This window comes from Cupressus sempervirens, chromosome 1 (genome assembly GCF_028749045.1).
Source record: "Cupressus sempervirens isolate cs-2001-9-10 chromosome 1, ASM2874904v1, whole genome shotgun sequence".
In the NCBI taxonomy this organism is placed as follows: domain Eukaryota; kingdom Viridiplantae; phylum Streptophyta; class Pinopsida; order Cupressales; family Cupressaceae; genus Cupressus; species Cupressus sempervirens.
The window spans coordinates 888,034,229-888,061,919 of NC_143118.1; the positions used below are offsets into that span (position 1 = coordinate 888,034,229).

At 36.9% G+C, this 27,691-nt stretch overlaps 1 long non-coding RNA gene and 1 pseudogene across 1 annotated transcript; one reads left to right on the forward strand and one right to left on the reverse strand.

The window, feature by feature from the left end:
- Positions 1-1,554, forward strand: LOC149580691 (uncharacterized). The gene is made up of 3 exons (XR_016360077.1): positions 1-441; positions 564-962; positions 1,115-1,554. It is a non-coding gene; the product is annotated as an uncharacterized LOC149580691 (long non-coding RNA).
- Positions 1,555-15,525: 13,971 nt separating this feature from the next.
- On the reverse strand, positions 15,526-27,310 carry LOC149580692 (uncharacterized; annotated as a pseudogene).
- Between the last annotated feature and the right edge of the window lie 381 nt (positions 27,311-27,691).

Consider the following 27,691-nt stretch of genomic DNA (forward strand, 5'->3'; position numbering starts at 1 on the left):
TTGAAGGTAAAATTTAAACTTTATTTAGCTTCATTTATCATTTTAATTTTTTTGTCATACTTTACAAAATTTAATACATATTCATAAATTTTTGTGTTATCAACTTATCATATTAACTTACAATTTGAATTAACATGGTAATAGGTTGCTGAAACAAGGTTTGCTTCACACACAATCGTCCTTAGATGACTTGTGAGGGTGAAAGAGGCATTGGGTCAAATGGTTATTAGCAACAAATGGGGTGGATGGAAGAAAGCTGCTACAGAAAAAGCCAAAACTGTAAAGGATTTGATCTTGAGTGATGATTTTTGGAATAGGGTGGAATATGCATTAGAACTCACTGAGCCCATCATGTCTATGCTTCGGTATGCCGACATGGATGAGCCTTGTTTGGGGAACATATATGATGCCATGGACTCCATGCTGGAAAGAATGAAATTAGTAAGTTTAAATTTTTATACAATACTTTATCCTTGTTTATTGAGAGATTTTGATTTTTGATTTTAATTAAGTTATTAACACTACATCAAGATAACTTACATGTACATCATTTGACATCCCAGGTCATTTAGAGGAGAGAGAAGGATCTTGATACCTTGTACACTAAGGTGGAGAAAATTGTTCTACATCGTTGGAACAAGAGGACTACACCTTTACACCTCCTGGCATATGCACTTTCTCCTAGATATTATAGCAGTGAGATACTTGCTATTCCTAGTAGAGTGGCACCATATAGAGATCTTGAAGTTGTTGCTGGGTATAAGAGGGCACTTAACAGGCTCTTTAGTGATCCTGATGTGGCATCAAATGTTAGGAGAGAGTTTGTTGATTTTGTCTCAGGCAAAAATGCAGAGCCTGATGTAATCAATGACCAAAGTAGATTGGATGCTATTGGATGGTGGTGCTTACATGGGGACAGTTACATGTACCTCCAACCTCTTGCCATTAAGATCTTGTCACAAGTATGTATTTAAGTTTTTTTCCTTTTCTTATGGCCACTTAGCTTGTCGAATTAACACTCTTAAATTCCTATTGTATTGTAAAATTACTTAGCTAATTTTTTAAAATTTGTTGGTTGTCTCTCTAAGTTGCAAGCTCTTCTGTTGTTGAGCAGAATTGGAGTACATACTCCTTTATCCACTCAGTGAAGCGTAACCGGTTGGGTTCGAAGAAGGCAGAGGACTTGGTATTTATTCACAACAATTGGCGCCTCTTATCACGCAAGGATCTAGGATATAAGAAGGGACCAGAGAAGTTGTGGGATGTACTACCTGAGACTTCTGACTTGGATATGACTGTCTAAGATATATCTAGAATTGCCTTGTTAGATGTTGAGGAGGAGGATGTGGTTGCATCTGGGGCTAGTGGAATTGGTTTGGATTCCAATGATGAGGAAAATGTCAATGATATAGATGAGCCATTGATCCCTCATATTTTGATGACCCAATTGACCCTTGAAGGGCATTTGCATCTTTGATAAACTATGTTTAAACATTTCTCATTGACTCATTGACTCATTTATGATTTATGACCATGTTTCATAGTTTCAAACTTTATCAAGTCATAATTTATTATCTATCAATCTGATGAAGTAGTCTATGTTTTGAAATTCAATTTTGCATTTTAGTAATTCAATGTATGATTTTATTTATAACATCAGCATAGATTAATGAGTGAGTATTTAATTAAGGAGATAATAAAATAATGAGATTTCTAGTTTTTAAGTAAGGTAGCTCATCTCACTAATATATTCTAACAAAATTTATAAAATTATATCTTTAAACGTCACTTCCATATAAACTAATTGTATACACTAATCTAATGTGTTAGAAATGCTAATGTAATGAAAGCATTTACACATTAAACTAACATAACATATAAGAGAGACAAAGAGAAGACAAACTCAAATGAGAATGTGAGCCATGGATAGGCTCTCTCAATGAGATTCGTTCTCTTGTTTTTGAGATGTGTCTATGTGTAGATTGGGGATGTATGCTCAAATGCTCAAAGTTGCTTCAATGTTGGAGATGGGTAATGGCAAATTGGTAGCTTTGTGAGCTCTCAATTTGGCATTATAAGGGTATGGGTATGGCTTTTGGCTATCAAAAGGGCATGGTAACTTTAGCTCAAAGATTGTTGATGAAATGGCTTGGGATGGGATTCAATTTATAGGCCAAGGGGTAGAGGGATGGAGGGCTTAGATGCAAGGATGAGAAGATGGTTAAGGAGGGCTAAGATGCACTCAAAGGGGATCACATGGATTGTGCTTGTTTAGCACCAATGGAAAGGTGACACTTGTCACAAGGAGGGTGAGTGTGAGAGGGTAGGGTAAAGGGTTGGTTAAAGGCATGATGAGTGGGGTTGAGTATGTAAGAGAGATGTAAGAGGAATGAGTGTGGAAGAGGGAAGAGTGTGGAAGATGGATGTAAGAGTCATGAGTGGGCTTGTAAGAGCCTTTTATGGCTTGTAAGAGCACTCATGACTTGGTGGTTGGGATTTTTGAGGGGAGACTTTGGTTTGGATTAGGAAAGTCTTAAACTTGTTTAAGAAATGTGACAACATTAGGGGGTGGATTAGGCTTGGGTTTAGGATTAGATTAGGAATGTTAGAGATGTGCAAGTGGATGGCATTAATGAGGGTGGGTGAGTTAGTGGCTAAGCTTGGTTAGTATGGGTGGATGGGGTGGATTAGGCTAAATGGAGGATTAGAGATAGGTTAGGGGTTTTTGAATTTGAGGATTTCATTTATCAAATAGATTTATTTAATAAATGGGGATTTTTGGAATTAGATAGGAGAAAAGGATTTAATTGATAAATAATAAATTATTTGATTTATCAATTAGGACTATAAATGATTAATTAAATTAATCAACTAGGGATGGCAAAGGATTAATTAAATAAGAATTTAATTAATGATGCCTTTAGAGATGGCTAAATTAGATTACCAAAGCAGTGTAATCAAATTTAGGTGTCTACATTTTGCCCCTCTTTGACATAGTGTTGAGACAACACTATTTCAAAGAAGTTCGAATGAAGACGACACGAAGAAGATGTTTTAGAAACAAGGTTGCCCCAGTCTCGGATAAGAAGAGGAGAGACTAGACTTAGATGATGCCCCCTCAAGAAGGCGGCGGGGAGAGAAATGAGGCTCAATGACTTCTTGAAAAGTACAAGGAATTGAGATGGAGCTGAGACACAGGTTGGCAAAGAGAAGGAGCTGAATTAGCTCAAACTCTCACTATGGGAGAATGATAAAGGGAAATCAGAGACACAATGGTAAAGCAAGCTTAAGACTTTCCAAGATTGGGGGAGGATGGAGGAGTGGAGCGCTATAAAAGGAATTCATGGAGGAGGGGAGGGATGATGGGATGATAAAAGTTGATGCAACAGGATTTCAAAGAGTCAGATTGGCGGAAGATGTGTTTCAGAGATCCCTAGGACTAGGATTGTGGATCTCAAAAGATGAGGCTTGGTGGATTGATTTGATTGGTGGATCCCTAAGACTAGGATTGTGGATCCCTAAAGCTAAGCGTGAGGAGTGATTCAAAGAGATACTGATGCATAAGCTGGGGTAGGAGCGAGAGATGCAGGATATGGATGGGGGATAACGAAGATGAAGGGAATCCATTGAAGCTTTTTGAGTGGGGGGATACTTCAAAGAGAAGTACCACCATGTAGATGAGCACTAGATTTGCTATAGGATTGTTGGTTAATTGCCAAGGTTACCAAGAACATCAAGGCTTTTTCACCAACCATCCAGAGGACTGACGAACTGACTCGAAACAAACACGCAAGGATTGCCCCAGTATCACACATGAATCCCAGAGGAAGCAACGTGGAAATGACACTAGGTATCCCACAAGCAGAAAAGGAAAACAAGCAAAAGACCTGATCAAGACCTTACACTCTGATTGCCCTATTCGCAGCATACCATGATATGGAAAATCGTGGCAACCTTGAGGAGGGAACAAGGAGATTGCTTGGAAAAGATACTTCAAGACCCAAAAGGGAAGATCCCAAATCAAAAGAAAGCAAAAATCCAAAAGAGAACCGTTTGCCAACGAGATGGGTAGGACGAGGTACTGACGAACCAAGATCAGACATGAGGAAAGCTATATCCTGCAAGGATCTATCGGAGAGCACCTAAGCTGGTGGATTTGGATGAGTGGTGCGCCAGACAAGCTGAACTAAGAAGGATAACACTTTGGTGACATGAGATCTAGCTAAAGGATGTATTGGAATAGCTAACCAAGGTGTGCGATGTGTGCAAGATGTTGACCAAGGATGAACTAACACAAAAGCCAGATAGATACAATGATACTAAGCTAAAGAGGATGTACAAGCTGATGGACCAAGATATGTTACAAAAGTACAAGTTTGTTCATGTTTTGTTTTTTTGTGAGATGGAAATGTTTTTGAAGGATGGGATGTCTATAATAGTTGATAGGTGGATGGTAGATGGTTTGCGAAAAGTTTAAGGAAAATGGGATTCTTTGTGTGCATGTGATAGGATACAAGCTAGGATACAAGATTATTTACAAGCTGGAATATGGTACAAACTTTGGACAAGATTCGGATATACAAGGTATGGTACAAGATTTACAAGGTATAATACAAGCTTTGGTACAAGTTTTTACAAGCTGAGGTACAAGATTTTACAAGCTATACAGGAGGTATTTACAAGCTTCATCAGATTTTGGATATTTGGTTGGAACACCAAGGGAACAAGCAGGTATTTTATGGGATGCTGAATGGATGGATGAGGGATAGGATAGTGATAGATAATGAATTAGTCTTTAGTACACAAGGTGTCTGAATTACCAGGTTTTCACCAAGGTACCTATCCAAGGCGCTTGAATTGCCAAGTTTTCACCATTGGATGCTTATTTCTCTTTACTATTTTTTTGTATTTTTCAAAAGCTGGGTATACCAAGGATCTTCAAGCATAGAACTTCTTGAGATGAATGATGTTAGTGGGATCATTCAAGAGTTCTCCTTCTGGTGTAGATAATTGATAGGCTCTGGAGCCAAAGGAGGCAGTAACCACATAGGGACCAAGCCATGTAAGTTCAAACTTGCCTTTCTTTTCTCGATCTGCTTCGACTTTCATATTTTCTTTGAGGACCATGTCACTTGGCTGAAAGTGTCGTGGGAGCACCTTCTTGTTGAAATTCCTTTTGAGATGAGTTTGATAGACTATGAGATGGTCATAGGCTTGTTGTCTCTTCTCATCTAAGAGATCTAGCTGGGTGAGTCGAGCTACTCTGTATTCTTCATCTGAGATTTGCCCTCGCAAAGATATGCGTAGTGAGGGAAGTTCAACTTCTATAGGTAATACCATTTCGGCACCATAGACTAGGGAGTATGGAGTTGTGCCTGTTGATGTACGGAAGGAAGTTTGATAGGCCCATAAAGCCGGATTTATTTGTAGGTGCCAATCGCGGCCGGAATCATTGACAACTTTCTTTAGGATTTTGAGGAGGGTTTTGTTAGTTGCCTCTGCCTGGTCATTACCTTGTGGGAAATATGGGCTAGAAAAGTGGTGATGGATGCGGAGGGAAGTGCATAATTCTTCCATGTTGAGATTTTCAAAGTTACCTCCATGGTCAGTGAAGATGGTGGATGGGATGCCAAAGCGGCAAACAATGTGGTATAAGATGAACTTGGAGACTTGAACTCCTGTAGCTGAGACTAGGGGGACTGCTTCCACCCACTTAGTGAAATAATCTGTAGCTGTTATTATCCATTTATGTCCATCAGATGAGAAAGGTGTGATAGTTCCAACTAGATCAAGGCCCCAACAAGCGAAAGGTCAAGGTGGTGCAATAGGCTGTAGATCTTGTGCTGGAGCGTGCACAAGATTTGCATGCTGCTGACATGGGAGACACTTTCTGACAAAGTCACAAGAGTCTTCTTCAATGGCAGGCCAATAGTAGCCTACTCTAAGGATTTGTCGTGCTAGGACAATACCACTCGTGTGGGCACCGCAAAGTTCGAAATGTACTTCTTTTAATGCCATCGCGGCCTCATTTTCATCTAAACATTGAGAGAGAGTATCGTGATAACCCCGACGATATAGGGTATTGGCTATGATAACATAGCGGGATGATTTTCGGATGAGGTTTTGGCATTGGGTACGTGTGAGGTGAGGGGATATGATACCATCGTTAAGGTAAGCGTGAATTTCATGGTACCAAGGGGATTGGGGACCAACCAAGATACAAATACGGTTTGAATCCTCATTTGCATAGGCAGGTGTGAGGAGCTGCTCAACTAAAAACTCATACTGCGTAGCTTCTTGGGGAATTTCCAAGAGCGAGCCGATAGTGGCCATGGCATCTGCTGCCTTATTTTGCATTCGTGGCACTTGTGTAAACTGAAGCTTTGTAAAATGTTGGGTCAGTTGATCAACTAGCTCTTTGTAGGGTAATAGCTTTTCATCTTTAGTTTGATATTCATTTAAGACTTCTTTGATGATGAGCTGGGAATCGCCAAAGATTTCTAACTCAGTGATATTCCATTCTGCAGCGATCTTTAATCCTGCTACAAGAGCTTCATATTCTGCAATATTGTTGCTGCTAGGGAATTGTAGCTTGAAGGCTTTTGGAATATAATCTCCCTGAGGTGTAACTAATAATATTATTGCCCCTGATCCATGATATGTGTATGAGCCATCAAAATAAAGCTTCCATGGGGGTTGTTCTTCAATTAGGCAGATATGCTCGTCTGGGAATTCTGTGAACAAAGGATATGCATCTACTAGAGGTGCATCAGCTAGGTGATCTGCTATAGCTTGCCCTTTGATTGCCTTTTTGTCCACATACTGGATGTCAAACTCACTTAGTAGCATAACCCACTTTGCTAGCCGACCTATGAGTGCTGTTCTAGAGAGCATATACTTGAGAGGATCAATCTTAGAGACTAGTTGGATGGTATGACTTAGCATGTAGTGGCGAAGCTTTTGAGTTGAGAAAACAACTGCCAAACAAGCTTTTTCCATAGGAGTATAATTGAGTTCATAACCAACTAGGGTTCTACTAATATAGTAGATGGCTCTTTCTCTGCTATAATCATCATGTTGTGCTAGAAGCGCCCCTAGAGCAGTAGGTGTTGTTGATATGTACAAGATCAAGGGACGACCAGGAACTGGTGGGACCAAGATAGGGGGATTGGCTAGATACTACTTGAGCTGATCGAAGCTACACTGACATAAAGGATCCCATTTGAAGTTCTCATCCTTCTTTAGCAAGTGTGAAAATGGTGTACACTTATCTGCAAGCTGGGAGATGAAGCGCCGAACATATTGAAGTTTTCCCTGAAGAGAGTGAAGCTGTCGCAGTGTCTGGGGAAGAGGCATGTCTAAGATAGCCTTGACCTTTTTGGGGTCGATCTCTATACCTCGTTTAGAAACTATGAAGCCTAGAAGCTTGCCAGATGTGACCCCAAAGACACATTTCTTGGGATTTAGCATGAGATGATATTGGGCCAACCTATCAAAGACTTTCTCCAGGTCAGCAAGATGATCCATGAAGGTGTGAGATTTGACTAGGATATCCTCCACATAATCTTCCAAAATGCTATGGATAAGATCATGGAAAATGGCTGTCATAGCTCTTTGATAGGTAGCCCCAGCATTCTTTAGGCCAAAAGGCATCATGGTGTAGCAAAAGGTTCCACAAGGGGTAGTGAATGCTGTCTTATGTTGATCCTCTTCTGCAATCTTGATCTGATTATACCCAAAAAATCCATCCATAAGGGACAAAATTTCATGTCCAACTATAAGATCTACAATCATATCTATGTTGGGCAAGGGAAAATCATCCTTTGGACAAGCTTTGTTAAGATCTCTAAAATTAGTGCAGATTCTGATGTCACCAGAAGGCTTAGTGACAGGGACCATGTTGGAGATCCACTCTGAGTAGTCGATAGGTTGGATAACCTTAGCAACTAACATTCTTTCTAGTTCAGCTTTGACCAGTAATGCCACCTTGGGGTGCATTTTTCTAAGCTTTTTTCTGACGGACTTGATCTTTGGATCGACTGCAAGATGATGAACTACAAGCTTTGGATCAAGTCCTGGCATGTCCTAATATGACCATGCAAATCGGCCAATGTTCTCTCGTAAAACCTCAAAGAGGAGGTTAGCTTGGTCTTGTGATAGGGATGCAGCAATGTGAACAAGTCTAGGGATCTCTGAAGAACCAATGTTGACTTCTCTAGTATCCTCTATTAGAATAGAAGACACCTCTGGTCGATTATCTTGAGGAGGCAATACTAAATCCTCATGTTCTGCTTCAATTTTCTTGCTAAGGGGTTCTCTTCGCTGCCTTAGCTAGTCCCAGATTTACCTTAGTTCCAGTTTTGGGTGTATCGAAACTAGGTTGGGAATTTTCTCCAAAATACCCCTTGGGATCTAGCTTGTAGATGTAGGCAGAATCTGGCTTTGTCTTCTTATGAGGAGTTTCGGCTCCCATGAATCTTAGAAGTGCTTCCTCTGATGCGAACTCATCAATATGTATGACACTTGGTTGGTCCCAATCTATGAGTTGTGGATGAGTGAGTGGTAGGTCAATGAGATGGATGGATAGTTCTCGGAGAACAGAGTCTCCTAGGAAGATTTGGTCTGGGATATTGTCGTAGGCTCTCTTTCCAACTTCCTCAGGAATGTCTTTGATTTCGACAAGGTCGCGGTGGATATTCAAAAAAGTGTGACCGTTCTCGTTGGTGCCCCCAGTTGTGGGTATGCCAAAGCCAAGACCTGACTTCGTTTCCCACTTATGTGCTTCAATGGGACATTGCATGCCCCTTTCTTCTGGTCCTAGTCCACCACCTTGATAGTTCCATTTTTCAGTGATGAGCTTATGTTCTTGGGGATACTTCTGGCTGAAGTGATCAAGGCGTGCTTGATTTCTTGGGGGTGCATCCTTATGTAACCAATTGTTGATATCTGGAGTGAGCTCTTCATGAAGAGGGGTTTTTGAGGACACAAAGGTGGTTGGGCCAAACTGTTTGTATCGAGGAGGTGGAATCTCCTTAGCTTTGTGATATGTTGGCCGTCCATGGGTATGTGGATCAAGTGGGATTGCTCCGACAGCAAATGCATCTGACAGACTATATTCTCCACAGCCTTTGTTGTTGATCTTTACAGTAGATAGGGTGGAGGCGAGGATGGTTTCAGCGTCATTACAAGTGTGGGATGAGCTGGCGATGTCTGTGCCGATGTCTATTCCAGGGCAATGATTTGTATATGAGGCTTCAAGCGCATTGAAGTAAGCAAAGGGTTTTGGATCGGCCTGGATGGTTACCTCAGTGCCTTGATGCGAAAATTTGATGCACTGATGGTAGGTGGATGGAACGGCCTTCATAGTGTGAATCCATGGGCGACCGAGGAGGATGTTAAATGGTAGGTTTAGATCAACAACATGGAAAACTGTCTCTTAGATGACCGGCCCAACCTTGATTGGTAGGAAAATAGTCCCTTCTGTGGTTCTTTCCAAGTTGTCATAAGCTTTGATGGTGATAACCTCACTGATTATAGTTGCCTCGGTATACCCAGCTTGTTTTATGAATTTTAGGTTGCAAATATTCAAGGCTGATCCATTATCTATCATTACTCGTTTCACAGAAAAATTGGATACCATGATGGCTATGCGAAGTGGAAGGGTGTGATCTGGCTCGACTGCGGGTATGTCGGTGGGTTTGAAGGATAGGGCACATGAGGATGAAAGGTGTCCGACAAGATTACGAAAATCAATAGCATTGATATCAGAAGGGACACGGGATTCTATGAGAGCACTGTCAAGGATGTCTTCGTACACAGGACTAGTGCAACGAAGGTCTAAAATGGAGATTTGGGCTGGCATGTTCCCAAGGTGTTCCAAGATATTGTACCAGATTTTTGATGGGGCTGATGGTGCTGATGAAACTGGTGGGCTTGCGATGTTAAATCGCGCTCTTCGAGTGGTAACTGCACACTCATTGTTTGGTCCTCGGATGTTGATAACATTGACAGAAGGCTCTTTCTCAGATATACAACCTATAACGCTACCATAGTCTATATAGGATGAAGTGTGGTCATTGTTCTTCCCATGCTGTTGGTTTGGCTAGCGGTTGTTGGTGTTGTTTTGGATAGGTGCTTTTCCAAATTTTTGTTTGTTGTGTGGAGGAAAAGCATTTTGATAAATCTATAAGCTTGCGTTGGGAGAGGTTTGGGCACCAACAGTGATTTCTTTCCGATCAATGAGGTCCTGCACATAATCTTTCAGTTTCATGCATCTGAGGGTGGTGTGACCATTTACCCTATGGAACTTGCAATACTCATTGTCCTTGTACCATGCAGCTTTGGATTGGCTTGGATCAATTTGCTGTGTAGGAGGAAATTTGATGAGGTTTTCCTTAGCCAATTTCTCAAAAATAACATCCAATGGCTCACCAAGGGGTGTATAGTTTCTAGGTGCAGGTTGGAATCTGGGCTTTTGCCCTGCAGCTACATTGATGGCATTAGCTCGATTGTTAGACCCTTGAAAGTTGGGTCTTGTATTATGGTTTTGATAGCTTTGGTTATTCCGTTGTTGGTAATTGATAGCTTGTTGGTTGTTTGTTTGATATGGTGAGTTAGACTGGTTTTGACAAGGACCAACAATATTCACATGTCTGGTGTCAGTAACCCCATATGTTGCAACATGCTTGTTTTTGTTCCAATACCTAGACCTGTCATTGGAATGTGATTGATTTTGGTTGGCCTCTTTGTAAATCTTTACCACACCATCTTTGATGAGTCCTCGCTCAAGGATCATTCCTTTCTCTTTGATATCCTTATAGGTCTACAAACAGTTCATGGTCATGTGGAGAGCCAAGCTGGGATGTGCATTATCAATAAACATTTTCACCACATGGCGTTCTGGCAAGGTGCAGGATATGCGGGTGGTAAGGGTTTGCCATCTTTGCAGGTATTCGGCAAGGCTTTCTCCACCTTTTTGCTTGGTGTGGACAAGATCAATTATTGATAGCTTTGTTTCAACAAGATGGGCATATTGGGCTACAAATGCCTCAGATAATTCAGCAAAGTTTTTAATTGTGCCATAGGAGATTCTATAAAACCATTCAAGAGCTGGTCCAACCAAGCTTTTGGGAAAAAGGCGCAAGAGGAAGACATCATTGTATGCCACGTCTTGGCAATGCATGTAAAATTCTTTGATATGTGTGACAAGGTCTCCTTTTCCTTTGAATTTGTCAAATTTGGGTACCTCAAAGTGTTTGGGAAATGGTGTCATGGTAATGGCTCTGTCAAATGGGTAAGGACACACATTCTCAAACTTGAATGTCTTTGGATCATTCCCCTCTTGGATGGCTTTCAAAGTTGTCTTCATTTGCTCCCATTCTGAATTGATAGGTGATGGTTGGGGTGCCCCCAATGTAGGAGTGCCTTGAGGTAGGTATGTGCTGCATGGGGCCACTGAATATGGATGGCTGTGAGGGATTTGCTGATAGGGATTGTACATTGTTTGGGCAGCTGCATGGTGGATGACGGGTTGCTGAGGGGGAGGTGGCGCATATTGCTGCATGTGTTGTGAGGCTTGCTGTTGATATGGGATTTGAGGTTGGGATTAAGGAACATAAGCTGGTTGTGGGATAAATGGATTGCTTTGTGGGGGTAAGGTATAAGATGGTTGTGAGGCTTGGGGAAAGGATCGGGGGGCTTGTGGGGTTTGACCAATATATGTGGGTTGTGCCCCCATTTGGGATGGTATTTGCAAATAATTGGTGGTTGGCTGGATTGGTGGATTACCTCCTAGAAGTGGCATTGAAAAGTAGTTGGTAATAGGAGGTAATGGATTAGTTTGTGGTGGAGGTGGTGGGAATTGAAAGCTTGGGAATGGAATTGATGGGGTTTGATAGCTTGGTGGCTAGATTTGGAAGCTTGGTAGAGTGGTGGCGGGAGCTGGGGTCACTTGGGAGCTTGGTAGAAAATTGGCAGTACCTTGTGGTATTTGATAGCTTTGTGGAGTAAAGGTAGTAGCTTGTGGATTTGTGGCTGATGGTATTGAGCTCCCAAGACCTAATGGAAATGATGGGATTGTGCTTTGGGCTGTGGTGAACAAGCTAGGGGTAATGAAAGGTAGGTTACTTGGCCCCATAGGTGGCATCCCTGTTGTATATTGCTGAGGTTGGCCAAAGATGCTAGCACTGATTTGGGAAATGGGTGGATTTGGAAGGCTGGGTTGGGGAGTAGCAACAACAATAGTGAAGGGGGTGAATGGTGAGTTGTTTTGGGTAAAGGGGGTTTGGAGCAGAGAGGTATGAACCAAAGATGGAGTGGTGGTGGCTGGGTTGGCTTGCGGCATGGAGATTTCAACTTGGGTGGATGATGGTATGTTTGGGTCTGTTGGATCATATGGATTGGCTGGAGGCTCTTCTTTTGGCATATATTGAGGATAATTTGGATCATAAGAGCCTATGGGTGGTGGCAGCTGCCCAAGAAACAGGTGAGATGGATTTGATAATGGAGGGGGTCTTCCAAAGTCAAAGGTTCCTACATTGTCCCTTCGAAAATTAGCCATGATTGTCTCTTTGTTCTTGTCTATAATGGCGTTTACCAATATTGCATTTCCTGGTTGGTTCATGAAAGCTTCAATGTCAGTAGGTGATGGCATAGCTTTCTCTGGGCTGAAGGATGGCTCAGTGCTCAAGGGGGGTGAGGCTGTTCGATCCAAATGATAGGGCTCCATTGTTTATTTCTTCTTGGCTAAGCGTGTGACGGGTGGCATGAAAAATGATCCTAGGGATGAGATGCAATAATGCTGATGGATGCAAAAGGGGGAAGGCTTCTCTATGCAAATGATTTCCTAGGTTGAGGCAAAGCTATATGACAAAACCTAAGGAGGATTGGGTTGAGGATTCTAACTTCAAAAATATGTTGTCAAAGCACAAAAGGTCTGCTTTCCTATGTGCAAGCTTGGTGGTGATTGTGTCAACTTAAGGATAGACTGATGATCCTTTAGGAAGAACACGAGATTGACCACTTGTGGATCCCAACCTTTAGCTCAAGGTGATGAGGGATAACAAGTGACAAAGCTAGATTACCCTAGACAAAGCTCTGTCAAAGGGATAACCTTGGTGAGATTGGTAGATTTTGAAAGTTTTTAGGAATGGCAAACTTTTGGCAAGGTGACAACAAATTTGAAAGCTTAGATGTGCAGATTTTCGATTGCTGGCTAGATGGTTTGATTCTAAATGAGATGGATGAGCTAATAATGCTTACGGGGATAACCTAAGATGGCTGGCTTTTCTACAAAGATGACTCTAAAGTGAAGCTTATCCAAGAAGGTGGGGAGAAACAAGGGTGTCTAATCATAGAAATCATGCCTAGTTGGTAAGGCATAAGCAAGATTAACTCCTGGACGTTGGCTAAATTTGATGGTGCGCTCTAACCAAGCCTTTTGAAGTGTTTCATCGGTAGCTTTGTCCTCTGCTTTGTGGAGTTTGGCAATTCGTGGGCTTGGTGTTATTTCTTTTCTCTTGGCTGAAAGTTCTTGATATGCCAAAGATGGCTTGATTTTGACTTTGTGAAACTTCTGTTTGGGTTTGGGTTGTTCCGACATAAATTCCTGAATTTGCTTGGCTTTTGAGAAATCTTAGTTGTTTTGCTTCAACTCGTTCAACTTCTGAAATAGGCAGTGACTATGCTAAGTATGCCCTAAGCTAGGATTGACCAAGTTTGGCAAACATTCATTCAACAAATAAAAGATCAAGCAATAGATAGAAACAACCAGATAGAAGTTTTTGATTTTCAAAAATTGATACTTGCGCCAAAGAGTGTGTATGTTCTACAAATGTTTCGATCAGTCACCTCAAACACATTAACATCCTAGATGGTTGTCTACAAGGCTAACAGTTGGTTTAGCTAAGGAGTCCTCGATATACCCAAGGTACGTGAGGCCCAAATCCGTAGATGAGACCAAAAAGATGTCACACAGCCGAGAGGAGCGGTAACCCACTTCTCCTCTTTCACTTCTCAAGGGTATAAAGTTCCTTGAGGCTTAGCCCGAGTGACAAAATCTTGATCCCAAGAGAGGTGTCTTTCGATTCACCTCCCGATTCTTATACTCCGTCGGAACGTTGGAGTTGAGGTTGTCCAAGGGGTGATTAAATCCCCAAGAAGACCTAAAAAGAAACAAGGTTTTGGATCCTAATCTTATGCACCCAAGATGGCCTCAAAAGACGACAAGGGGAGAGAAGACTTGGATGACCTTGGGCTAAAAAACACGCTTGTTCTTTTACCAACTGACTCTTATGTGTGCTAATCTAGACTTTGCAAGCACTCATGTTTAAGAGACAATGTTCAATTCCAACTTGAAGCGCCAACAAAAGTAAATCGATCGAAGAATGCAAACAATAAGAAGAGTTAGTGTCAACAAAAGCAAACTCGCGCGCCCGGAGGCCCTCCACGTCAAGTATCGATTAATTTTCTTTAAGGCATTCAAGATTGAGTGTGAGTTTGTTTTAAGCCCAAAACAAAAGTGTGTGAGATTTGATTTCAAGCACGCGCCCGGAGGCTCTCCACGTCAGTTGTTGTTCAATTTTAGTGCACAAACTTGAAGTGTGATCGATTTAATCTAGAGTTTTGATCATTTAAGAATTTTGATAAAGTTAAAGCAAATGTTCAAAGACCAAGTGAGTGAGTTAGATTGTGGAACATTTAACACCTTTTTCAAGTAGACCCATCCCCATAAATGGCGCTGAGATTGCAACCAATGGTTAATATTTGATGGGTGATTAGAAAAGAGGTGAGTCCAAAGAACTCTCAAATTGATTTTTGCAAATTTGCATTTAACTTAACAAAGTTTCTTAAATGTCCAAAAATCAAACATTGCCCAAATTGCATGCAAAAGAGAAATTTTGTTTGTTCTTTTTAATGCACCAAATGAAATGTTTGATATTGCAATGGTTAATTGATCCTTGGCATTCAAGATTGGATATTTTGTTTTAAGCATGCATTCCAAATAAAGTTGATTTTAATCCATGGCACTCAAGAGTGTGTTTTGAGCAACATTCATTCAATGGAAAATGTGTTTAACCATTCAAGTTCATTTTTTAGCAACATCCATTCAAAGACAAATAGTTAAACATTCAAGTTCATTTTTTTAGCAACATGAAAACCTGCAAGAAACATGGTTAGTGGTTCCATATGTGCTCCAACCTGCAATGAGACAAAAAAGAGAAATTTAGTTAGTTAGCCAAAATCTTCAAAAATGAGAGCTTAACTATGGGAAATTTTTTTAAAACTTTTTTTGCTGTTTTTCCTACACGTAAAAATGCTTAAAATGGTCTAAATCCTATGGAACCACTAAAAGTCAAATTTTGATATATATATATATATATATTTTTTTTAAACTACAAAGTGCAGAAATGAAGATTTTAAAACAAAAATGTAACATAAGCAGGCAGAGACAACAGTCTATCTAGCGGAGACGCCAAAATACGTAGACGCTGAAATGCGGAGAGGCTAGTATTCGGAGACGACAGGTCAGATTTTGCGGCTCAAAAAATATGTGACAAGCGGAGACGTCAATTTGCGCAGACGCTGATTTTCGCAGACAATGATTTGGATTGGCGGCGGCGGAGACGACAGAATAGGTTGCGGAGACGACAGTGTAGTTGGCGGAGACGCGGATTTGCGGAGACAACGGTTGAGGGTGCGCAGACAACAGTCTAGTGGCAGCGCCGACAACAGAAAACCAGGCGGAGACGCCAAAATGCAGAGACGTCGATTTAGTTGCGCAGACGAAAAAGTAGCCGACAGAGACGACAGTTTACAGGCGCAGACGCCAAAACTACGGAGACAAAACTGCGCGAAAAAAGTTGAAAAACGCAAATTTTTTTCAAAATTTTTAAATTTTTTTGCTATTTTTGGATTTTTAGATGGTATTTCTTCTTCTTAAGTGTGTTCTTTAACCTGCAAAAATAAGCAAAACACCCTACAACACACTCAAACAACAACAAACATTAGATGGTTAGAAAAAATGAAATATAGATGAAAATTGATGATTAAATGACCCATAGTGGGGTCTCGCTAGGCGTGCCAAAATGTATACACTAATTTAATATGCTAGAAATGCTAATCTAATGAAAGCATTTACACATTAAACTAACATAACATATAAGAGAGACAAAGAGAAGACAAACTCAAATGAGAATGTGAGCCATGGATAGGCTCTCTCAACGAGATTTGTTCTCTTGTTTTTGAGATGTGTCTATGTGTAGATTGGGGATGTATGCTCAAATGCTCAAAGTTGCTTCAATGTTGGAGATGGGTAATGGAAAATTGGTAGCTTTGTGAGCTCTCAATTTGGCATTATAAGGGTATGGGTATGGCTTTTGGCTCTCAAAAGGGCATGGTAACTTTAGCTCAAAGATTGTTGATGGAATGACTTGGGATGGGATTCAATTTATAGGCCAAGGGGTAGAGGGATGGAGGGCTTAGATGCAAGGATGGGGAGATGGTTAAGGAGGGCTAAGATGCACTCAAAGGGGAGCACATGGATTGTGCTTGTTTAGCACCAATGGGAAGGTGACACTTGTCACAAGGAGGGTGAGTGTGAGAGGGTAGGGTAAAGGGTTGGTTAAAGGCATGATGAGTGGGGTTGAGTATGTAAGAGAGATGTAAGAGGAATGAGTGTGGAAGAGGGAAGAGTGTGGAAGATGGATGTAAGAGTCATGAGTGGGCTTGTAAGAGTCTTTTATGGTTTGTAAGAGCACTAATGACTTGGTAGTTGGGATTTTTAAGGGGAGACTTTGGTTTGGATTAGGAAAGTCTTAAACTTGTTTAAGGAATGTGACAACATTAGGGGGTGGATTAGGCTTGGGTTTAGGATTAGATTAGGAATGTTAGAGATGTGCAAGTGGATGTTATTAATGAGGGTGGGTGAGTTAGTGGCTAAGCTTGGTTAGTATGGGTGGATGGGGTGGATTAGGCTAAATGGAGGATTAGAGATAGGTTAGGGGTTTTTGAATTTGAGGATTTCATTTATCAAATAGATTTATTTAATAAATGGGGATTTTTGGAATTAGATAGGAGAAAAGGATTTAATTGATAAATAATAAATTATTTGATTTATCAATTAGGACTATAGATGATTAATTAAATTAATCAACTAGGGATGGCAAAGGATTAATTAAATAAGAATTTAATTAATGATGCCTTTGGAGATGGCTAAATTAGATTACCAAACTAGTGTAATCAAATTTAGGTGTCTACACTAATTACATAGATTAGTTATTCCTAAAGACATAACTAGACAATGTATCAACAAACCAATTTTCATGAAACACAATTACCAATAGAATGAATACTTGAACAATTCAAGGAAAATTAAATTCATTATCAATACTTCTTGTGTAAATCTATAGAAACATGAAGTTAGTAACAATGATCATTTATATGTGAAAAAAAATCATATCTTATTTAAAAAGCTAAAAAATGAGATGAGTTAGATGACAAAACTTAGAACAGTAATAAGAATTAAAGATTAAAAATGAAAAAGATTTTTTCATTATTATAAATTTTAAACATAACAATATAATGTTAATAATTCCGCAAAGTCAAAATTATGTGCATCTTTTAACTAACATTATAAATTATAAATTTAAATTATCCCAAAAATAATTGATAATCTTATTTCTAATTTTCAACCTTTTTAAATAAAATATTGAATGGAGACTCTAAAATAAAAAAATCAAACAAGCTTCTCACCTTTCATTCAAAGATATAATAAATTATCCAAAGTATAAAGTTTAAAAAAAAATCACAAAGTAAAAGATTATAAGAAAAAACCTTATTCAACATGAAAAATATAAAATTTAGATAGCTTTATTATTTTTTTAGAAAGTAAAATATAAATTAATAGACAACGAAGTGTTCTGTGAGAAATCAATGAACCACATCGATTTCCAGTTTTCCTCTAAGTATATAGATGCAAACCACAAATTTAGAACTAGGATAGATGCCCTCTCACAACTGAAAACATGTTCTACCTGTAAGGAGTGCTACCCCGGTATGAATGTGTGGACATCAAATGGAGTTGTAAGAGATGTTTTTCTGAGAGGGGAATACATCGCTTTTCAGAAGCCAACAACATGGACCCCTCTGAGAAACCACTTGTGTTAAGGGTTCTCACCCAAGTAGAGGAGATGCTTATCGCACGTGTTACTCCCATCTTGCAAGTAACTCATGCTCATGGTGGGGAATACAAATATAGTTGGCACACAATAAGCTTTCCCTAAGATATTCAAACAATTACAAAATATTTACCACTTACAATTGACCAACTAGATGTCTTAATGGTTCGAAGACTAAATACAAGTGGGAAGCATTATGATTGCTATGTTAGTAGAAGCCATGTTCACAATGCACTCTCATACAAGATCAAATTTGACCCTTACCATAAAGATGTAGAAATAGATAGTTTGGTATTAAATGATACTTACATTGAAAGAATATATGGAAGTGGAAATATATTCATTTAGTACATGTATAAAAATATTTTTTTAAACTCTTAGTTCTAAATTAGAAAATGAATATTTAGTTCTACCTTTTGTAAGTGTTAAACTAATAAAATTTAGTTCTACAAAGAGTCTACCAATGTGTGTAGAGCTCTTTATACTTAATTGCATATAATAAATTATATTTTCTGTTAATTTTCATAAAATACATGTTGAATAGATAAATATATTTTAGGGACTTTATGTGTTTTAATAGTGTATGCTCTAAAAATAAATATAACTTAGCTAGACAAGGGGCTTTATTTTTTGTATATAACTGTTAAGTTCATTTGTCTAATGATACAAAACAACTAAATCAATATATTTTTTTCCTTTGTAATGTTTGAGTTTCAAATCAATCATAATATATTTGAATTTCATTAAACATCACAATATCAAATCATTCCAAATTATAAAATTTTATATTAGAAATCATAGATTGTAAATGATGTTAGTGGTTTTCTTCTTTAGATTTAACATTTATTTTGGTTTTTAAGGTTATGGCTAATGCTTGATAACCTATCCAAATAATAGATCTCTCAACTAGATATCTTCAATACAATCAATACAATCAAAAAGTGGCACCTACTATTGTGGGATCACCCAATGACTCACACAAACAACAACCTCACACCAAATGAATAGATTGAGTTTTACCAAGCAATACATTTGTTTGCTAGAAATGTAAAAGTATCACCACAACAAAAAAGTGTTAAACGAACTAAATGTCCAAATTGCACTTTGTACTACAATAAATTTATATTGTATGCTTGAGTAATCTGTTGATGATGACCAACGATCCAGAGAGTTTTTATTATGTAAACTTCAACGTGTTATCTTTACAACAAACCTTTGGATCACAACTAGTCTTGTTAATGTATCTCTTAGGGTAGGTATAAGATATAGTGTATCCAATAAACTCTAAATTTCCTTAGTTGCCTTCATATGTTAAAGTAGAGTTCAATAGCTACAATGGTCCACATTGAGATCCTAGATACCCAAAAACCTTTCAAATCCAACCCATATCTCGAGGAAATCATACACAATTGCCTCTCACCATAGACTGGGCTATCACTATATACAAATCAAAAGGCCTTACCCTAGATAAAGCTACAATTTATATAGGTAGAACTAAAAGGCAAGGCCTCACCTTCACAGCAATCTCCAGAGTCAAATCCATCCAACTTCGTATAAATCCTTACTTTGATATTTTGAACACTTTTTTAAGATCCAAAAAAAAAACCCATACACTATTATTAGAAATAAAGAAGAAGCATGTATGTACTTGATCTCTCTTACCAACCACATCTATGAAGCTACTTCTATAAAAAAAGGTAATGTTTGACATTCTAATACTATTCCTATTTCATTTATTACATTCTTTTTTCGCTTGCTAAGTAATCCATTACTCTTTTCTATAGATTGACATTTGTTGAATTCAAAAACATGTTCACTCAAAAAAATAAAGTAGACAAGTTCAAGTATGTTAATGACCTTTTCGATGTTTTTAAACACTAGTTCTAGATTTTAAACCATTTACTCATATGCACTTCTTATCAATTAACATCATTTTCATTTTACTTGTAGGTTTTTTCTCGTTGACCATGACTAGGACCCAAATTATGTTTATATTTATATACAAAAGAATATATTTAAAAAATTGTACAATTCAAACCAACTCTTTAATTGGGATGTCATACAGTAAGTAAAATTTTAAGAGATGCAAAATTAATGGAAAGATTTCAAATTGATAACATAAAATCAAATTTTTATATAAAATAGCAGCATATACACATGACTAATCTCATTAGAGGTTCAAACATTGTACATCCCAATTCAAGAGTTGATTTCAACAATACATTTTTTGAATTTTTTTAAACTATAAATACAAAAATAAGTAGAGTCTATTTGTGTTGTGACAGACACATTAAACCCTAGTTTTAGAAAATGTTGTATATTTAAACACAAATGAGATGGACATAAAATAAAGTAAGTACAAAATGAATATTACTTTTTGAACAACAATTAATACAAGAAAGATGAAATGCAACAATTTGACGGAAAACATAAAAGGTTTCTTATAGAACACATAATAAAATAATAAAATAACATACAAATATTTAAGTATATAAATTGAAGAAAACTAAACTTAATCACAAATTGTAAAAAAAATTCAATTACACTGATAAGTATATGATATAAGATATAAGAATAATAAGAAAAGTTTAATATGTAAGCGATATATTTTAAATATCGTATAATGGAGTGAATTTATAATTTTGAATATTTTAATTCAAAATATTTAGTAAATTAAAAATTAAAAAAGTATTTCAATAGGAAAGAAAAACCTATATATGGAAACACATTTGGGTAGAGGAAACCCTACACCTAATTTTGATGTATTGTTTTTTAAATATGAGAAATTTAATAAAGTCAATTTTCTCTTAGATCATTAAATTCCATGTTGATTGAACTATTATTCATTATGAATAATCATATTTGATTGAACTATTATTTTATTATCTCATTAATAAAATACTTGAATAATGATCCTAATTGTGTTTACATAAAAAAATTAATTTTTTGTCTTATTAAGATTGTTAATTTTTATATTAATTATATATTAAAAAAAGTTACATGAACTCATTTGTAATATATATTTAAAAAAAATTATAATACAAATAAAAAATTATAAATATATAATATGATAGTATATATTTAAGTATATGTATATCATATATTAGTTATGTATTAATAAATAATATCATTTTCACACAATATTATATAATTAAATGTATTCAATATTTATTTTATTTTATTATAATAATTCATTTAAAAAAATACAATCTAGTTAAAAGTTTAAATTATTCTATCAACAATTTGATATAAGTTATTAAAGTTAAATATTGTATATATATTGTTAATTTAAAATTATATTTATATTCAGTAAGGGAAAGTAAGTCATTAAGAAATTATTTAATTTAATTTAGTACCATTTAGACTAAGTTTGGCATTTATTTTTTACCATTTTACACTTACTAATTTTCAATGCACGATCTATTTTTTAATTATCATAAGTTTCCTATTCTATGTTTTTTTAAAAAGTTGTTGCTATTTGTTTGAGTTCTTTGGAAAATTTGATGTATGATGTTCAACTAATGTGATGTTCAACCAATGTGAGACTTAGACTCATTATAACACTACTTAGCAAGATTGAATGTGAAAAACCTACTTATGTTCCCTGCTAGTGTTTAATTATCTTTTGTTTTGGGAGCTTATTCATCTTAAAAATTGAAAAAAAAAAAACATTTTTGTGTAGGTTATCAAAGAAAGTAAAAATGAATTTGGAAGTCTCAATAACCAAACAGTGGATTTTTATTTTATTGTTTAAATTTGAAAAATCTAAGTGAAATTTCAATATTTGCTTGTTGAAACTTTTGGATTTCTCAGGGCACCCTTATAATTCCTAGCAAAGCCTCATTGTAAAGGCATCATTATACTTTACATACTCTTCAAAGCTCCTCTTCTATTGTAGGTGAGGATAGAACTCATACACTCTGGTGTTCTCATCATAGTCTTCGATATTGGGAAGACCCAACCATAGGTGATTTGTGGTTAAGGCATATATTGGATATGATGACATATAGAATTTCCTAAATCCCTTAGCCAATTTTTTCCAAGAGGCAAGCTCTTCACATATAATATGAGCCCAATAAATTTGCAATCCCTTAGCACAAAGGACATGGAATAAGTAGAAATGATGGTCAATGAAATATAAGATCTCAACCCTTCCTTTTAATCTTAGCAACAATGCCAAGATGTTGACTATTTCTCTCTTTAGATTGGTCCCAAAAAGAGTCCTTGTCATTTTACTCTTTTTTTAATGAGTTGTCTGAAATCAAGCTCATTGCATGTCCTCTCTCCTTAGATTCTTCTACTCATTGAACATTGATGTAGACGTGGAAAAGTCAATGTTGCAATATTCTTCTTGTTAGAAATAGATAATATTGAGAGCGGGGGGGTTGGGGGTGAATCAATATTTTACAAACGTTTGCCCACAATTGGATATTGTTAATTATTTTATAACTAGCATATGAAAGTAAACCACCAATTCTAAATAGTAAATATAACCATACACAATGAGAACTCATAACACCACTATTTGTTAACTAGGGAAACCCTAGCAAAAGAAAAACCTTAGTGAGGATAATTCCCACAAGATGATCCACTAAACCAAAGAATCTTGTTAAGGATATTGACCCTGTTAGGAGTCTATGAAATACATATAGTGTCTCAAGTCCTTGTTAGAGGACTAGGCCTTGTTAAAAGCCTTAACCCTATTAGGAGTTGCTTCAACCTTGTTAGGACTTGTTATGTAGAGGTGGAAAAGTTGATGTTGCAATATTCTTCTTGTTAGAAATATATAATATTGAGGAGGGGGGGGGGAGGGGAGGGAGAGTGTGGGGGTGAATCAATATTTTAGAAACTTTTGGCCACAATTGGATATTGTTAATTATTTTATAACTAGCATGTGAAAGTAAACCAACAATTCTAAATAGTAAATATAACCATACACAATGAGAACTCATAACACCACTATTTGTTAACAAGGGAAACCCTAACAAAGGCAAAACCTCAGTGAGGATGATACCCACAAGATGATCCACTAGACCAAAGAATCTTGTTAAGGATATTGACCCTGTTAGGAGTCTATGCAATACATATAGTGTCTCAAGTCCTTGTTAGAGGACTAGGCCTTGTTAAAAGCCTCAACCCTATTAGGAGTTGCTCCAACCTTGTTAGGAGTTGTTAGATCAAATACAATGTATACAAGAAGAGCTCACTTCCCTAACATACAATATAAAATTAAGTTTCTTCACAAGCATAGATATACATACTATTGCACATGTATTTTTCTTCATCCTTAAAGTCAATTGTTTAAGTCTTGGGAGTGCCTAAGTTGAACTTGAACTTGAATCTTTGAGTTAGTTCAAGTTCAAGTTCAACTTCAAGTTCTATCACTAGCATGAAATGTTGAAAGTAGGTTAGTCATTCTCCTAGTTGCCAACCTTCCTATTCACATATGGGAAAGTTGAACTTGAACTTGAACCTTTGGTCAGTTCAAGTTCAAGCTCAAGTTCAAAATCCCAAAGATCGCTGGTGCAAAGTGCAATGTTCAATTCAAAGTCAGAAGTTGCTCAAAAGTCCAAGATCCAAGGCCAGAAGGTGGTGGTGGACAATGAAATGTACAATAGGGAAACTCCAACATGTGATTCATGTGCAGGTATTGGTGTATATGTTCTTGTAGTTTTAATACAGCCTATAACCACATATTTCTATTAGCATTAAAAAAAAGTCACAATGCAAATGGCGCAAATCTTAGCTCCACCATTGGATCTTATTAAATTTTGTATATGTTTTCCAAAATCAAGTTTTCTAAATAATCACTGGAGAGATCTTCAAAATTTTGCCAAGGTCAAAAGTTATAATGGACTGTATGCAAGTCTATCAAACATACTAGCAAATGCAAATGTGTTGTAGTCAGAAAAAATAGCAATGTTGCGGGGGCCACAAATTTTAATCCTACCATTGGATTGAGTTGAATTTTAGATATATTTTGGGAAACCTAATTATCTAAATTCTTATTGGTAAACAGATTGGTTCTTTTTAATTTAACTCTCAAATGCCCAAATCTAAAAGAAAAACCAAATACTAACAGTTGGATAATCTATCTTCAGGTTGATAGATTTCCTCTGAATTGAAAGGTACAACTCTCTTATCAAATGATAATGAATTTACTAGTTCTCAAGGTAATTGGGTACGTTCTTAACTTCAAAACAGAAGAGGAAAACCAAGCCAGCCCTAGACAAAACTAACTCAGGCATATTTTAGTTCCTAAACCTAGCCAATACCAAGAACCCACAATTCCTGTGACTTCTCGACATTGGTAATGCAATATGAATGTAAATTATGTAAGTGCAATGAAACTAAAATAGAAGAAGGCTAAACATTCTAATCTTTGCAATAGAAACAGTTGAAAATACTCTGATCTAAAACCCATTCACTATTTGAATAAGAATGCAAGAAAGTGTTCAAAATTGACTATAACAATACTCTAATAGAAAGTAATAAAAAAAAGTGATGGCAAATACTCTGATTCACAACTAAACATTTCTTGTTTTGAACAAAACAAATACAACCCTCTGATTATGTTTTCTTACAATTTATAGCCAAATCTATTACAAAAATTGAATGTCCATCTCCCATGCATAAATGAAAATACATAAACTAAATGCCCTCCCCTCTATTCTAGCAATACCTACTCTTGCAGAAAAACAAGAACCCCTTTTATCATCATCCAATTCCTTATTTAATGCCTTTTCATCTTCATGACCCTTCAATTACCAATATACCTGATTCTTTCTCATCCAAGTCTTTAATTGTTTCTCAATGATAATCTATTTTCACTCTTTTCGAATCCTATTCTTTTAACTTTTACCACCTTGACCATTTTAATGGTATTGTTCTTTATAGATTCAATGTAAAAGATTCCTCAAAATATTGCAATAGTCTTGTAAATATTGGCACTATTGGGATTCTTTGACTCTTCATGTCCAAAATCCGACTGGCTTGGAATACTTTGCCCCACTTTTATGGTAATAGTTGTGTTCAAACATTACATTGCCTGTACTTCCTTTTTTGCATAAATACATGATAACTCCAAAGTAAGTTGAAAATGTATGTCACCATTTGTAAAGATGTGTAAAAGGCGTCAACCCAGAAATATGGTCTCTTTATTCTATCTGTAAGTTCCTTGATATGGATATCCATTTCATTTTTTCCCTCTCCATAAACCATTTGATAATCACAATTTTCAGTTTCACCACTTTTCAAGCTTCACTTCCTTTTTGTGAGATGACAATGTATGATTCAAACTATTTGTCCCTTCGATGGAGCCACCTATTTTTAGTATATTTGTACAATCTATAGGACTAGCAGTTGATACTAACATTGATGGACTGGGATAATGATCTTGGGTAATCTAATCAATTCTTTGATATCTTTTCCTTGTGGCACATCTGTGCATCTTATCATCTAGTTTTCTAGTGCATGGCATGGTTGGATTCCTTGTATCTATGTTATCTTCTCCAGACTTGTCTTTGGTGCCAGTTAGCAGATTATTTTCAAAACAAATAGGGCTTTGGACATTTTTCATATTATCTTTTTATTCCATTTGAGATTCAATATTTTTCACAAGGAAACCATGTTGTTTCTCACAACCACTTCTTCCAAATATCCAGACAATAAAATGAGATTTCCAAGTATGAGTAAAAACTAAGAAATCTTCAAACTCTGTGTTATGGGCAGATACAAAACTATTCCAGCCATGTTCTAAAGTCATTACTGTGTTAGTGCAACATAATTATACAGGCCAAAGCTATCCATTGGGGCCTTCAAGAAGAATATTAAGATGCATTCGATATTTGAAAAGTTGAATAAACTTTGGCAATAGTTTCCTATGCACATATCAGGTTTAATAGACATGTTTATCTCATCACATTTGGAGACCAAACATGCCTCGATCACTCCCCATGGTGACACAAATTTTTGTAATGCATATCGTGTATGAATTAAGGAATGGCCATCTTTAAAATGGGGAGTTTCTGCTAGAAATGTTTAGCTTCAACAAACTAAACTAGCATGTCCATGTTTATCTTTCTCTTTCATGTTATAATTGTTGGCATCAGGTGTCAACTTCTAAATATATTTTAGCTCAATGAACACATCCTCGTCTCTTCACTGCCTCTGCAATGGCACAAGTTCACCAGTTTTGGTCGCATACATTTCCTCAATATTTATGGAAGAGAATCACAAGGAACCATGGATATTTGGATACAATATTCAAAATTGGCATTCTCAAACTTCCTCAACAAATGTGATGTAAATGCCATTTCTACTATAGTTTCTGCCCTCAAAATGTTAAATGTATGAAGTATGATATGCATGTTAGTCAAAGTCCTGAAAAAGCCTCCATATTTAAATGCTCTCCTATTGAAAGATAACTGGCTAAGCTCTGAGAGTTTTGTTCTTGTAAATTCAAAACATGCCTGTAGTTTACAGTGTCAACACAGGGATATGGAGCTCCAAGTTTCATAGGTAGGTCAACAGTGCTTATCCTACTAGCAAGAAACCGCTTGAGAAGACCCCTAAGAAAGGGAGCCATTGTATTTCATCTTCTCTTCTTCTCTATAAGAACAGACAAGGCAACAATCCATCTAACAAACCAATAAATAAGCTTGTGATCTCTTGTTACAACCTTTCGTTGCAAGAATATAACTGCCTAGAATAGCCCTACAAATGCTGATAGAAATGATGTAGATCGCATTGCCCCTTTTGTAGCATTCCGACATGTTCTCATAGGAGACTCCATAAACTGTTGAAGATGAAGAATAAAAAATGGTACAAATGTTAAATAGAAATATAGTGGAAATGTTTTTCTGAATGTTGAATATGTTACATTTGCATTATGTGCTAATCATGAAGCTGCATCAGGATGTAAGATAGAACATGGAATAACTAGAGCATATGGATCCAATTTATGCGATTGGAAATCCATCCTACTAGATAAGTAAAGAAACCAAAATAATAAGACCACCTATGCAACTGTCTCGAACAACTTTGTATATTGGCAAAGCAATTGGACTAGTTTTTGCAACGAAATCTTGATATGATTTAGGTAGTGTTTCTGGTCACATAAGAAAGGAATACATGACCTGAGCAGATGATATGGAAAATAAAAAAGAATCTTCATGTCCCCAACGAAGACCATGGAAAGGTCCATTAAATCCACCAAATAACAAACCAATTCAACAAGCTTCTTCTCTTACAATCAAATCTTTCTAGACGCAAGCAATTTTATTTTTTAAATTGAACCCCAAATCTTGAACTAGAACTTTGAATCTTCTTTCTCAAGTTGTAGATGTTGAACCTTAAAATGTTAAATATATGAACTCACTTTTGAACTTCAAAAAATCTTGTACTTTCAAACCTTCTAAACTTTGAGAATTAAGATTCAGGTTCAGTGCTTCTTTCAAATGTAATCTTCTTACAAGATGAATCCTACAACACCATAACTAGCAAAATGAACCAAC